Source organism: Tachypleus tridentatus, chromosome 6 (assembly GCF_004210375.1).
Source record: "Tachypleus tridentatus isolate NWPU-2018 chromosome 6, ASM421037v1, whole genome shotgun sequence".
NCBI classification, from domain to species: Eukaryota; Metazoa; Arthropoda; class Merostomata; order Xiphosura; family Limulidae; genus Tachypleus; species Tachypleus tridentatus.
In genome coordinates this window covers 12888127-12900708 of record NC_134830.1, presented here as the reverse complement: position 1 = coordinate 12900708, position 12582 = coordinate 12888127, and the positions used below count along the sequence as shown (strand labels likewise).

Sequence of the window (12582 nt, the reverse complement as noted above, 5' to 3'; positions counted from 1 at the left end):
CCTCTATGAAGAAAAAGGTGAAAAATACAAATATATGTATGAAAATACAAAAAAACAACAAGAGAAATAATAAAAGGAAAAAAAAACAAAAACTTCTTGTTCGTCCATGCATGGACTGAGCTCTGAAATGGGCCTGAGTATGATGTTATTCTAATACCTGACCAAAGCTTAACAACCCTAAAGACAGACGCTATAATCGTTCCGGGAGGGAGAAAGAGGTCAAATGTACCTGACCCTCCCTGGTATTTAACATCAATACCCATATACCGACACAGTAAAACTTAAACTTCTGTCTCAGTAATAGCAAATCGAACAATGTTATTCCTTCTTTCCATGCCATGAGTATCAACTTCAGTGTGATATTCCAGTATACCAACTACCACAATAAAATATTGTAAGTCATAATTTCTTGTGTGGTCAATAACTACAAATACAATTGTTTAATGTATTCATGATCATACGCCAGTTTACAATTATCAATTTGTTTTCTTTCCTTTAATCATGTGACTACCTAACCTATACAATACTACCTCGATCACAGTAACTTATGAACTAACATCAATTCATGATTAGTGAGTTAATTAATGATCGCGTTCTACTGACCATGTTTTGCCGTAAGAAAGTTTTAATTATTATTCTTACACAGCACTAATTGTACTGTCCGTTATTCCATATACACACACACACACACACACGTCGTCAATGGGTTTTGTTTTTTTTAATTCTAATGAATTAACCGGTTCTTTCTCTATCACTTACTTCCGTAAATGGTCTTGAATAACTGCGTTCTCAAAGTACATTTTCAAGTGTGAGCGTACGTTCCTTTTAATATTTTTCAATAAAAGAACCTCTAGTCAAAATACCTAATGCCTTCTACTGATCATGTTTTGTCATTGAATTCAAAGTTTTCACTGCACCCATTGGTCATGTTCATAGTATTGTGCTTGTTCTCCCATACAAAAGTTCTTTTAAATCACTCATGTTTTATTTACAATCGCTAATTTTTTCTTTCCGTTTTTAACTCTTACACCACATATGCACTGGAAATTTAATGACAGTCGTTCATAGATAATTACGTTTGGTCCACGCCATTATGTTGTACATTCATTTCGTACTGTAATATTTGAAATCACAAAATCTTAATTTAATAATTTCTACTTTTATTACCATATTAAGAACTTATCTCTTGTGTACCTTCGTAGCTACGAATTATCATAGTATAGCTACTACACATCTAGAAAACTGAATGTTACCAAACCTTACGTTACAGACCATGCAGCCGAGGATATCACTGCCTAATTTTCTGTGATTCACAAGCAATTTACTACTTCAATGCAACATCCAAAAGAATTCATTATCAATAATCATTATTTTTTTCGCACTTCAACAGTAGATTTCAAATAGATTAAGCGTTTATTTAGAAGAAATCATTTAGTTTATAAACTACAGAGTAAAGCTTATATTTTATCAAAATACAAATACCTTGCATTCTCTTGCTCTTTAGCACACATCTAATCTAACTCCTTATACGTTTTAACATCGTATTAATACAAACGTTTCTTCTTAATACCACCTACAGTTTAATTTTGGCTTCACTTGACTGTGTCATCTAACTTGTTTTATTTAAAACACCAAATATCTATTGATATAATAAAAACCGTTTCAACAACTTGTTCGTTCTCTTGTAAACACTGACGAACGTTACAAAATAACGAAATGTTTGCCAACGACTGTATCATATATCGTAATAGTACGATAGTTTCTCATTGAGTCTCTGTCAATCTAATAACAAATCTTATTCTATTTGAGTCACCATGCCGTCCATTCCTTGCAAACACCAGCTTTAGTCTAATTTTCTATCATAAAAGTTATTTCAACCTTACTAAATTAACAATCTGTTCAAGTAAATAGCAAATTTACCATCATCAAAACACGCCAACACTCATTGACACTGTAGTTACACAAAAACAAACCACCGCCTTACTCTGTATAATTATCAACCTACCACGATTACATTGCAAGCTTTTATAAATCGTTTTCTATAAAACAATAATCATAAACATTTTGAACCATTCTCGCGAAATGACAGTAGCGTTTAAAATATGTCAAAAATGTAGTTTATCTTTTCATCCAAGGCTAGTAATTCTGCATAACTTTAGATCAGGGTGTAAGATATGAACAATTACAACCTTAACTTACAATGTGTACAAATGCTGAAACTTATTAATCTCACGATGTATTCAAGTAACTGTTACATCAATTCACAAGCGTTTATTTTATGCTAATCAATTACCCAGTCTCACATTTCCAATTATTTACTCTCATGGTTTCAAAACGTTATACGATTACATCTGCAATATCAAACTATGGGAAACGTTCACGTTACACACCATGTATGTCAAAATATTATTGATTAAATTGTGTCAATGAAAAACACACAGCTTGCTACTTTGAAACAAATGCAAAACACTTAACATAAGTAACCTGCTTATTCCTTGGAAATTATTTTGTAAACGTGACAAGTTATAATCGTATAAAAATTTCCTTTCTGTGCGATGTTGTGATGCTATTTACGTTTTTAAGCTGTGTATTCTTCTCTGAATATCATTCCAAATTTAAATTTCACTCTCAGGACAGGTGACGAAAATGAACGAAGTACTAAATGTACTCTTTGAAGATAGTTGTTAGATTACACACTCAGTTATGACGAATGAGAAACGTTAAAGATTCTCTGATGTGCTTTAGTGGAGTCTTCTTTCTTCCAAGTAATTTGTCACCATGTTAAGACTTATATCATCAGAAACAAATTTAATGTAATATTTGAAATTATGTAAACTGTATTAGTTGTTGCATTTATAATTTAAGCACTTGTTCTGTACAATATTGAAATGAGCAACTGAGGAGAAGCAAAAAAATACAATTTAGTTGTTGAGAAAACAGCGTAACTATAACTATTGTAATCGGAACCAAGTTTTATTTAATTTGCAATTATATACTTATGTTCTACAGAAGTTTACGCTACCTTTAATATATTGTTATCATAATAAGTTTACTCCTCAAATAAGTCTGCTAGGTAAAAATTCACATTAAATGTTAATCTTCGAAACGTTAATTCAATTAATTTTCACATAATTAAGCCATTCATTATATGCTCAAACTCATTAAAATTTTGTACTTCATCTTATACAACATTAGGAAAACATTTAAAATTTGAATTTACACAGTAATAGAAAAGGATATTTTACAATTGTGGATAACCTTAATTATACTTATATTATTAGCCTTCTTATGTAAATGTAGACAATTATACTTCATGAGGAAATACCACATTTATTTTAAAATTGTGATGTCCTACTTACAAAACTTGTTCAGCATTAAACTTCAGTACAAGTTTATATTTTATGAAAAGGAATAAGTTATCAAACCTTGTTTGCGATGTTCTCGTTTGTTTGTTTAATCCCAGTCTGTCTCTCTCTCCTTCCATATTTGGGAATTTTATATTACGAAAACGAATTAACATGTTAACACGATATAAACTTAACCAGTTTAAATTTCGTGTACTACAGTTGTTTTGTTGTTGCTGAAATTTAAACTATTTCATTACATATTTTTAACGATTATGTAAAAGCCAATATTTATGTTTTATGTACTCCTTAGTTAAAACATATGATTTAACGAATGTAACTTAAGACACCAAAATACAACTACTGATTATTAAGTATTAAAATACGAATCCCTTAAAATATTTAATATCAAATAAAATACAATTCATACATGTTCAAAATATATTTTAATTACTTCTTTATCAACGAAAACGCTGATTCGTGCTTACATAAGTATTAAGAACATTAAACATTACCTTTGTATTTTACAAAACATTAAAAACGTTTTATTCAGTTACAATGTGTTAAGTTACATACATATCACAGTTTGTCAAAAAATGTGCAATGGTCTTTTACAGTTCATTGTGGTTACACGTTGTGTAGTTTCATAACAAGAGATGTCAGAAAATACGCGTCAGCTATTCAAGCACAAGCTCCAAACAGCACCATTTATTTACAATAAACGATTCACCACGAATATTTTCTTGCACAGTGACTATTCAGCTTCTTATTAAAACAGGACAAGAGAAGACTGTAGCTCGGCAGAACCAGAGGAAATTAACAGAATAAAAGGTGTAAACCCTCATCGTTGAATAAAACTCCTATATGTAGTCTTGTATAGCAAACTTGACCTGTATAATTGAGATACGCATACCTAGTAATTTAAATAAAGCTCTGAATACCTTAAACAGAACAAGTTTTCACATTTGTTTTAGAGGTTTTTCTATCACTAGAGAATTCTTCACAATTGTAATTACTGAATTCCTGTTTAAGTGAAAGAAAACAGCAGATCACAGTCTTACTCACAGATTGGCAATTGTATCATTTACCAGCCAGAATTCAACAGCACATCCATTAGGGTTATGAAGTCATGTCCACACTTAGGTTTTTTATTTCTCCTGTATCTTATTAAATGCTCTTCGTACTTGTTAGTAGTCTGATAACCGTTTAGAAATACACCTCTCCCTTTCTATTACCCAAATTAAACCTATATTAAAGCACTGAATGACAGCACGTCAGTAATTATGAATTAATTTGAAAATTGAACTTAATTTTACAATATATGTAATTTGTTTTGGTAACAAAAATTTAATACTCTTGATAGCAAATTAACACATCATGACAGTTAGTGAAACACTTAAAATTAGCTGTAAAAGATTACCACCACCATACATCATCTTCGTTGTTTAAAATCTTCAACTTCCTCAAGAACCTACTCGATTGGTTAAACCTTGCCAAGTCTGGCTTCCAGTTCTCTGGCGACACTACTGTATGCAATTTGAGAAAGTTTAGTTCCTCCCACCAAAATTTCTACAAAACAGTGAATCCCAAACACTATCAAACATTTACATTTTATTGTCCTACATTTAAGAGCCACAGTTTTTACATTTAAATAATATTAAACTGTACCCTCCACGAATATATAATTTATAGCTTTATACAAGGTTTAAAAACTAATAATCCGTTCAAAGTAAATTGACTAAAGGATCAGTAATGTACTAAAGAAATTTATTATTGATACAAATATTTATATTTATGCATTTAGCTATTGAAAGACATTACCTACGACCTCTGTAACCTTGCGAATCCATTAATCTGGAGATTGATAAAACTTCTCGTATAGTCAACCTTCCAGACATAGATCAAAAGTTCAATACAAAAGGACAGCAGTTCAAGGATTTGCATACTAACACCGACGATACAGAAGGCTTCGTATTCTTTGTGGTAACTTCTTGGAGATTAAACTTCTTCACTGTGTCGAACCTACTCAAGCAATGTGAAAGTTAGGTAATCCCCCCCCTTCTGCCCATTTATAGAAAAAAAAAAAAACTGTTCATGTTTTGAATGTGTAAATACAGTGTATTACCCAAAAGTTCAAGTTTTGAAAAGTATTATGCAGCATGCAATAAAAGCAAAATTAATTATAACAGTTTGCTGACAATATAACAGATACCACGACTATTACAGTCTCCCCAAAAGTGATTCCAAATGTAAAATATTTGAATTACAATTTCAAAATATTTGTTTATAGTTTTGGAATGAGTGAGCCAGCATAAACGTTACCTGTTTGTTAAAATAGGATCAGCTCTAAACCATTCTTCTGAAGCATAGCCCTGTGACGAAATATGCAGTCCAAACACAGTTCTTTACAGTAGATTTCATGTTGACCAACAGTTGTATTCTGAAGACATTTCTTTGTTCTGCAGTCCTACTACAAAGATAACAATGACCCCTCCCAAAAGTCCACATAATACATAGTACCCAAAAGAGAATGCATCTGGCTTTAAGATCGCTAAGAAACAGGCTATGAAAATATTTAAAAAGGCAAGTCAGTTAATAATACCAGATATTACCTGTCTTTATAGTTAATATTCAACATACACAGCCCCATCTCACCCAGTCTCAGTCATGGAAAACGTTGTTTCATTCGACAGTGCTTTTCAACAATGGCAGTTCCACGTACAATATTGGTTTATTCATTCGTCAGGCCTATTTAAGATAACCAAACTTTCTTATAACCCCTCCCCACCCCAAAATAGTAATCTTTACATAATATATACTTTCACACTAGATATATTAGTTCAACAGAAGTCAAATCACGAATTAAATTCACCACGTCATCTAAACAAAATTATACTACTTATGTATTTATGATGAAGTGTGAAATATTAGATAACTACTGTAGAGCAATTTACATACCTAAGTGTTCAATAATGGTACGTTCTCAATACTCTAATAAGAACAAAATTGTCCTGTTGGAAAATTTCGTCAGTATGATCCCTCTATTCTTCACTTGAATATCACCTTCTGTTACTTACAGCACCTACTAGCAAAAAAATAAAATCCCTACCACAAGAAGATCGTAACGCTATCTGGACGGTTCTTTTAACATACATAAATAGTTGAATCACTTCGAGAAAGCATAACAACTGCGATATAAAATACATTTTTCTATATATGTTCCATATTTAATCCATGTCTTCTCAACAGGCTACGAAACAAGTAAAGAACTAGGAAAACAATATATATGCAACGAAATTAGTTTTTCTTCTACAAAAGCAGAAGAATTAATTTCCACTACCACAAACAACGTTGTTACTACAAATTATTTGAATTCACCAACAAAAGTAAAATTCATCTTACTTATCACATTTCAGTCATATGATTGCAGTACCTCCTTAGGAAATTTACATATCTTCCCCACCCATCCCAAGATGCTTTAAGCGATTTCTCTCACGGTTCAATGTAACCATTTTCTTCAAATCCCAGTTGCTTACTGTTACCTACGGTAATAGATAGTGTACAACAGTGGTAATGGTACTTTTCAGATGATACAGCATCCATCCACCTCCCCTGTAGTATAAATTAACGACAGAAAAATCACTTTTAAAACTAGGAGAGAAATACTGCTGTTCAATTCGTAACAATAAATAAATTACAATTATAACCCGTGCTTCGGGTAATAGTAACACATTATTTTAAATAAATGCCTAAAAATTTAATGGTAAAGTCGTTTGGAATTGAATTACTATTTCATAATTTAGGAACTTAGCCTAATTATTAATTAGCTTATCGTGTCTGTTGGTTGCACGTTTGCTGTTGATCCTTTCTTCAATATTCTAGAACAATCTTGTTCCGAAGAATTCTGGCGGAACTGACGTCGTCTAAACTCTTCAGCCTTCTTTCCCATCCTTATCCGCTTCCAACATACGTCAACTACGCAATTTATTCGAAAACAGACTTAAATAGCACGCGAGACTTTTCACTGTATTCTAGGTCACGAAATAGAAAACATAGTGCAAAAGTTCCGTCACAGATTTTCACCCTCTTAAGCTAACAAAGAATAAAAAACATTTGGTAATAATAAACGTGTATTTTACTTTGTGTTTTAATGCAAAATCAGAGATATTATTGTTGAAATAATAAAAGTACTTTCCAGAACTGAACGCGGAGATACATACTCGTATTACACCTATCATTTTACCTTTGTATTGCGACACAGTGTTCCTAAACGCCATCTAACGTCTGATATATTCTTTTCTGGAAAAAAAATTAAAATAATCAAGAATGAACTACATAATACGATTTTGCAATACAACATGAAGTAGGCAAAACCATGTTTAAAAGATACTTTTTAATTACACAAACAATTTAAAATTGTAATCATATCTTAAAATCTAGTTGTTTGTGAAGTATTAGTCTTTGTCCTTTAGTATTTAGAAGCCCCTAGTGGTAAGTGGTATGTTTGCGGACTCTAGCAAGTGGATTTTGACACCAGTGATGGGCAAATCACAGATGACTCATTGTGTTGCTTTGAGCTTAACTTGAAACAAAAAAATTCGTGATTACTGTCAAAAACGAGATAATCAAAATGTAATAACAGTGCATCATGAATGTACATGCATTTCTTCGTTTGTTTATAATACAACTCTTATAGTACAATGCTAATTTGGTCTTAGCTACATGAAACAAACACTATATATTATATATAATTGTAAAATACGTGATCAGAGTGATATGAAATCCGGGATGACACAACCATATTATTTACTTGATTAGCATACGGTCATTGAATACTGAAAATTGTTTGCTGTGGTAAACAATGCAAATATGTATTAAAGATGCATTGACATAACTTGTTAGACTGTACAAAAAAAATGTAAATTAAAGAGTCTAGTTCAGCCATCGTAATAGTACTCGAATCAAGATTATGTAATTTTATTCATAATTAAAAATTATTTTCCAATGTCTGAAAAGTAAGTAATACTGACGATTGATGTAGTTATAATTAAACTGGAAGATAATCATTCTTGACACAAGTGCCCACTTACTTTGGTTACCTGGAGCAAAATGTATTTGGGTCTAGTTAAAACTGTATGGCTTTGCATTGTTTAAACATAACATTTCGTAGTATTAGTTGTTGTAGTTGTCTATAGACGTGAGAGAAAATACTAAAGCATTTCAATTTCTAAAAAAAAAACCTTTACACGAAGCACAAGAAAAACAAAACTTTATTACATATTCTCTCTTTATTATCATAAGCGTTGTATTAAATTCAGCCTTAATTCGTTAACTGTCACATCTGCACGAAAATGAAGTTCCTTTGTATTTTATACATGTACCTTCCAATTGATCATTACGGATTTATTATTCTTCCTTGGTAATAAAATTTAGTTGCAGAACAAAATGCTGAAACTGCACCACCGCTTCAACTGAAGAATAGAGTGTTACACTTTTAATTTATTTATTAACTTTAATACAAAATTATATTATATACCTGACCTATAGAACATGTTAACGGTCAAACTTGAACACACTTTAAATTTCTTAATATATACAAAAATAAATCATATTTCTGTGCTGATCAATCGTTGTTTACAACTTATCTGCAATGCAGTAATTTGTCACGATGTGTTGAAACGGTGCAGTATACAGTCTTATATATATTAAGATACCGCGGATCATGCGATATCTGCACTGCGTCACGACTTTATTGATTACACTGGTATTTTCTAAGCTAAGAGACACGGTTTTTTTTTTTTTCAATACGTTCAATACGTTTACGTTAAAAATCTTGTTTACTGTAGAAGTGAAATTAAAGATTTTTTTCGAAAAAAGCTGAGGTGGTAAAACTGTTCTAGACTCTAGTAGGGAAATTTATGTTTCTAAACAAATATATTGATTTGGAAGGAGTTACCGTTAACAGTATTTGAGACCACTGCTTTATGGGTTTTACAAGAAGAATGTTTCTAATGATTGGTTTTCAATGACAGTCTTGATGAATAAACTGATCTCCATATACGTAGGCTACGTTGTAGTTAAGTTTATAAAGCTGTGGAACTTATTCCAGGGATAATTTATCATTATTAATTATCAAGAAAAAGTGAACGGTGAAAAATAGGCTTTGTTTAATAAACTGTCTTAAATAAAAAGTATAAAACATTCATTTTATAGCATTAATTCTCGCCCCTCCTCCTAGTGGCATAGCGTTTAATACCCGTGGTGGGCAAAGCACAGATAGCCCTTTCTTTAACGTTGTACTTAATAACAAAACAACTACTTCTGTACAGTGACAGCTTCAATTACTGGTTGGAATGACAGGGATTTTGTGTGTGTGTATTTATTTATATATTTATAAAACGCTATGACTACCTCTTGGCATCACACTAGTCTTGTCACGGTGCAGGTTCGAAAGAATAAGACTTGCTAGTCTTTAAAGCTATACAATGTTCACTGTTGGGAAACTATGCCTGGAGTTTATACTACTTTAAACTGGGCAATACATGATGGCCGGATTTAGTGAAGCTGGTACAGAAATGTGAAGTAACTTCCAGTAGAGGAAAGGGAAGGTGGTTTATGTTCATTGGGATAATTTTATACCTCACCCTGTATTACTAAAGTGAGATTGAAATATTTTCTATTAATATATGTAAATTTATGAAGTCCATAATGGAAAAACTGTTTTTCATAATTGTTATGTTTACAACTTTTTCCCCAACTTATAGTTCAGATAACATTTTATTTATTATCTGATCTTTTCATCATAGAATATGTAACAAATACCAGTATGGCTAAACACCTTACGTCATCAGATTTTCGATATTCCACACTCACTTCGCAACCTTATATTAAAATACTTTTGACTTGTGCGGTATAATTACCCAGCAATATTTTCTTGCTTTGTGTGTTCTGTCTTGTAAAAGTGGTTGTTCCCCCCTCCCCATACAAATCCCAATTTACAGAGCCCGGTGATCCTCATCAAGGGAAGTTTATCATCGTATACTTTATCGAATATTTGTTCCCTTGCTTCTTCTCAACGACATCACTGGCTTTGGTCTTCTCTCTGCCTTAAAACCCTGTGGACATGTCTATTTAAATTTTCCAAAGTCAAGACTAAAATCGTCAGAATACAACATACGACCAGCCTTTCTGGATAAAAATAAATAATTCACGAATATAAAAAACCCATTATCGTAAGCGTGACAAAGAAAATACTAATATCCCCCAGTTTAGGTAATTTTGCTTTAAAAATTAAGTTTCTGTTACGAGATTTTAATTTTTTTTCTCTCCTGTTATATGTTAATTTACATATAGTGTTGAACTTTGAAGAACTAGCAAGTTAATCAGTTCCACCACAGGATTTTCCCTGAGAATATGGGCGACGTTATGTCATGTTTATTCGAAGGAACTCCCCTGTATCCCCTTCTCAATGGTGTAGGAAAGAGTGACAAACTGAGGGTGTTTGACTAGACATTCAGGTTTTACGATGAGAGATTGAAACTACAATAAGCTGCTAAATGCAAGTTCTGTACTGTCAATTATGACTAATTTTAGGAGGTATGAGAAGCATGCTCCTAAAAAATTATAATAATATTAATTTATAGTTTCAATGTGCACTAAATATGTAAAGGTGGAGGCTGTTGCGTCCTTTGTTTCAACGCCCCTGCCTCCTACGTATGAAAGTTCATCCTGCTAACTTTAAAGAAAGGCAATGAATTAAAGTTTTGCAGTATGCGTTTTTACACGATTATGAGCATATCAATTTCTTTAAAATGGCAAACTCCAAAATTAAATCGACGTACGAGCAGAAGCATATTATCACTAGGTTATTAAGAACTAATCAGGTGTAAAAATAATAAACTAAAAAGTGGTGTTGTAAACAAAGTTTTAATTATTTCTTAAATACTGTTGATTTGAATGCGCACACCCTAAGTGCAATCTGTAAATTTTTTTTTTTTTTATGAACGTGACAATATAGTTTAAGCCAGAAGCTTGTTTATTCGTTTTTTCTTCAATGGTACAAACATATCTCCGTAAACAAAGAAATCTACACATCATTTTCATAAAATTAACAACAATTTTCAAAAAATAAATATTTCCACTTGTTTATCAAATTCTCTTTCCGAGGGATGCCTTCAAAGACGCATAGTTTCCAGAAAAGGAAACCAATTTCCGCCTTTGATTTAGGTATAAACTGTAATTCAAATGATTTTAACACAAATGAATGTTTGAACTTGCGTCGTGAGTTATATGCATCTTATACATATTTCTTCAAATAATTTACTCTTATTGGACTCATTCCGCTAAATTATTATCCTATGTTGGAAAAATCAACAAAGTATTGTATTCAACGATTTAATATACTAGCTAAGCAAATATTGCGAAACATCTATAAAAAGCCATTTCTCAAAATTACTATTATTACAAGAACAATCCAAATCGAAGTAATAACGCTGCACAATAATAAGGTATTTATAACAGAATATTTTAAAAACACTAAAGAGTGTAATTCATAAAAACAGACCAGATTCTCTACCTCTCATCATACCTACAATTTTAACACAAGAAATTTATAAAATTATGAAAAAGACTAAAAAATTTTATTTCCAAAACTAACCACAATTTTTTTTCTCATAATACAACACTCGCACTTATATTAGTAGTTTAGATATAACAAGCAGCAATATTCTTAACCGACTAACAACCAACCTGTTGTACATATTCTAGATGGGCTGTGGTTTGAACTTAAGAACACTCGATTCCAATCTACGGATTATGGGTTTTGCTCTTCATGTTTCACTCTTCAGTTGTTGAGGGTGGGTGGGTATGTGTTGTAAATTAACGGTAAATCTCTATTCGTTGGTAAAAAGAGTATCCAAAAGTTGGCGGTGGGTGGTTTTAACAACCTACCTTTTTTCTAGTCTAACACTTCTAAATCTGGAACAGCCAACACAAACATCGCTCAAGTAATTAGTCGCCTAATTTGTCAAAGTGGATCTACTTAAAATCCAGGTTTTACCTGTTACCCATAGCTAACTAGTTATTAAATTGTTGTTGACGACGACATCGTGTTAATATAATAACATAGAATTTACCAACCTCTTGATAAAAATTTCAAAATCGACTTTCAGTTACTCTTTAGCCGTGACACTGTGATTGAGATCAATTTGTTGGCACTTGTTGATAATACTGACAGCAG

The 12582-nt window shown here is 31.8% G+C and overlaps 2 long non-coding RNA genes across 3 annotated transcripts in view; both read right to left on the bottom strand.

Moving 5' to 3' along the window:
* Window positions 1-12338, bottom strand: part of LOC143251952 (uncharacterized) — a 244675-nt gene extending 232337 nt beyond the window's left edge. Inside the window, exon 1 of the long non-coding RNA XR_013028770.1 lies at window positions 12001-12338. This is a non-coding gene — a long non-coding RNA (uncharacterized LOC143251952). The remainder of the gene's footprint in view (window positions 1-12000) is intronic.
* Window positions 3883-5995, bottom strand: LOC143251940 (uncharacterized). 2 transcript variants are annotated; one of them, XR_013028751.1, is made up of 3 exons: window positions 5667-5995; window positions 5166-5366; window positions 3883-4234 (listed from the first exon to the last, which is right to left on the bottom strand). It is a non-coding gene; the product is annotated as an uncharacterized LOC143251940 (long non-coding RNA). The 2 variants fall into 2 exon arrangements; XR_013028750.1 differs by lacking the exon at window positions 3883-4234 and having other exon boundaries at window positions 4847-5366.
* Window positions 12339-12582: the final 244 nt, after the last annotated feature.